The 3,584-nt window shown below is 38.5% G+C and overlaps 1 protein-coding gene across 2 annotated transcripts in view; it reads right to left on the bottom strand.

Moving 5' to 3' along the window:
• The window catches only part of LOC136822004 (leucine-rich repeat-containing protein 23-like), a 156,793-nt gene that overhangs the window by 26,094 nt on the left and 127,115 nt on the right, over nucleotides 1–3,584 (bottom strand). The gene's annotated exons all lie outside the window — the stretch shown is intronic.

Genomic DNA, 3,584 nt, shown 5'->3' with positions numbered 1-3,584 from the left:
TTATTTGGGCAGCCTTGTATGTGCAGGTCCCTACTTGAGCTATTATAGGTCGAAACTTCAAGTTCCTCACGTCGATATTGTTGATATTGTTGAATTTGTGTGTTTTTGCCAAACCATATAACTGAGCTGGCTGGTTTGATGTTGGTATCATATCTTTGTAGTGTTCGTATTTATTAAAGTGAATGTTCGTGTGGAGAAACTTATATCGGTGAAACGGCTAGAAATGTTGAAGTTCGCTGGAGTGAACACAACTCGCTAAAAGGTAATTCGGAGCCCGCCAAACATTTAGAGAGTAATGATAATAGTCATGTATTTAACTGGAAGGTTTCTAATTTCGGCACCACTTAAGAGCAAAGAAAGGAAAAACTTAGAGGCTTTCCAAATCGCATTGAAAAAGCCTTCACTAAACAATCAACTAGAGACTAAGCAATTAAACTTATTTAGAAACGGCATAACGTAAATTATTTTACTCTGGAACAAAAGAAAACACATTAATCGTCATGGCATCGTTGCTCCCGTGACAATTGATGTGATTTCTCAACTTTTTAACATTTTCTTTATAAATTGTAGATACTTTTTCATATGCTTATGTATTTTTTACTGTACTGACGATGACGATAGTCGAAAAGCTTTTACAATAAATTGAACAAATTTTTGTTTTCTTGATTTTTATCGAACATTACTTTGCATGGCATTAATCATTCATCACACTATGATATATCTTTAAGAGAAACCAAAAAACTGAACTAAAACCAAAGCACAAAAAGAAGCCCTGCCATAAAAATTGACCCCCTTATTTCCCCGCCATTTTGTGTGCCTTTGCCCTGGGTTTCCTCAAGTAACTCATATTGTGCATTCTGATTGGTCGGAGAAAACGAAAGTGGTTTTCGCCCATGAATCGCGTGTTTTAATTGGCTGTAATAAACTTGTTTCAGATTATTTTGACGCGTTGCTAGCTGGATATCTGGAAACATATTTGATAAAATCGAAGGCTGGAAGGTACTCAATACAATTGAAGGAGTGTGATTAATTATATGCGTCCCGTGCCCTCGTGCCTTCGTGGGTTGTGCCTTCGTGCCTCGTGCCTTCGTGGGTTGTGCCTTCGTGCCTCGTGCGTCCTGTGCCATCGTGCCCTCGTGGGTAGTTCGTGGGTCCTGAAAAAAATTACGTGGGTCCTGAAAAAAGTTACGTGGGTCCTGAAAAAATTACGTGGGTCCTGAAAAAAATTACGTGGGTCCTGAAAAAAATTACGCTGGTCCTGAAAAAAATTACGTGGGTCCTGAAAAAAATTACGTGTGTCCTGAAAAAAAAACTGTGGGTCCTGAAGATGATTTTGTGGGTCCGGAAAATGATATCGTGGGTCCAGTAAATGATTTTGTGGGTTCAGTAGTTACGTGTGTTCTTGTAATTGTGTGGAATCTTCTTTGGAGAATTTGTTGGGATAAATTTGAGAGTTTAATCGGATATTGAGACAACATACGATCTCGCCATAAATGAAAACACCATTTTTGAATACAAATTTCCAAAATAATTGACATTGAATAATAAAAATTTCTATACTATCAGACTGTTCAGTGTGATGCTTGAGATATGAGAGGATTTCTAATGCCAAACTTCAATTAAAATATTAAAAAATCCCTGCCTATTTCAGAAAGTTCTTATAATTAACACTATATCCATCACTTATAATAAAAACCTGAATAGATCGGTTATATAACCCGAAAATAAATTTTTCTGCATCTGTTGCAGTCTGTTGACATAACAGATAAATTTAAGGGCTCTGACCATAGCGAGCCTAATTGTTTGTGTTTACATACAAGATTTTGTAAAAAGCCAGACGGTGTCAATCGAACAACTTCGAACAAAAATCGCAATCGAACCAATCGAACGTAATCGAACGCGATAGAGTAATTGCGATTCGATTGTCGAACGTAATCGAATCTTAATCGAACGGCCGATTCCTGGGTAATATTCGATTGTGTTCGATTGCGTTCGAGTAATGTTCGATTGATAGTTGACTATGTTCGATTGGTGTGATTGATTGTCAATTACATTGGATTAATGTTCGATTACGATTATGTTCGATGAGTTTGATTGCAATTAAATCAAAATGGATCACTCTGTTAGAGCTTTTTAGGGTGGGCGGCCGAGTGTTTAAAAAGTACCATACCAAAGCGAATAAAATCTAATACACAATTGAATCAATCGAACAGAATCGAATACAATCGAACGTAATCGAAGCAATCGAACAGTAAATCCTGAGTAATATTCTATTGCGATTCGATTGCGTTCGACAATCGAATTGCAATTATTCGATTGCGTTCAATTGCGTTCTATTGATTGATTTGTTCGATTGACACCGTCTGGAGGAATTTTTCGACAAATTTATACAAAAAGCCTCCCCCTTCGTGGCATCGAATCATCGACTTTTCGTACCTCAACTTAACCCAATTTTCTATAATAATTCTGGGATGCCAAGTATATGTTTTTCGGACCCAAAAACTACCAACGAGATTTTTTTTGGACCCACGAATTACCCACAAGATTTTTTTTGGACCCACAAACTACCCACGTAATTTTTTTCGGGACCCACGAACTACGTCCACGTAATTTTTTTTGGGACCCACGAACTACCCACGTAATTTTTTTTGGGACCCACGAACTACCCACATCATTTTTTTTGGGACCCACATATTTTTTTCGGGACCCACGAGGAGAGGCGAGGGCACGAAGGCACGAGGGCACGAAGACACGAAGCACGAAGGCACGACCCACGAGGGCACGGGACGCACGTAATTGATCACACTCCAATTGAAGGTATTCAATATGATCGAAGGTAATTGAAAAGTAATTGAAATGATTATTGAACAAATCGAAAATGGTCGAAGAAAATGCCATAATCTGTATAAGCCACGGAGTGCCGACTTTTAGTTTTATGACTATTTCTCACTCGTTTGGTTTCCGTAATAAAAAGAAAGTCATTATTGTGAATTTGAACATGCTTAAAATCGAGGTGAGGTACTTCCCACGCCACTAAAACTAACTGACTGGTATTTTGAAAAAAAGGCTTTTCTTACATGTACTTTTAAGTTTGGTCTACAGTGTGTCTGTCCATAAAGTCAATAGAATAAAAACTCAATTGACATTGGTCAGTTTGCTAGGTGGCTAGCTAGTTGGTACGTAGATTGCATGTGTGATGATTTCTCACTCTGAACTGAGCTGAGTGGCCTGTGGAATATCACCAGCCAGTCACAGGTCGCACCGACTGATTTCGGCATTTTCTATTTCTAGTGAGATTAATAAAAAATGAACGTGGTAAGTCCATCCATCGCTTTAGTTTGTACCAAACTCTTCGAAAAAAAGTAAAGTCAAAATGTAAATGCCCTCAGTGGTTCTCCGTGTGATACAGGCTACAGATTTTTATATTGAGCTTTTGAACTATGCTTTTTTGCCTTGAAGGCAAACATTTGACCTTCTTCCACGGCAACCAAAGTACCTGGCGCTAGACAGCCGATCATTTTCCTTTTTCTGCTGACGTTGGCTGAGGCGAGCTTGCGTTTACTGTAGGTCCGGTGTTTCAACCC

Source organism: Clytia hemisphaerica, unplaced genomic scaffold (assembly GCF_902728285.1).
Source record: "Clytia hemisphaerica strain Z4C2 unplaced genomic scaffold, Clytia hemisphaerica genome assembly, whole genome shotgun sequence".
Taxonomy (NCBI): domain Eukaryota; kingdom Metazoa; phylum Cnidaria; class Hydrozoa; order Leptothecata; family Clytiidae; genus Clytia; species Clytia hemisphaerica.
Note: the sequence above shows the minus strand (reverse complement) of the source record. Positions and strands in the feature narration are given on the sequence as shown.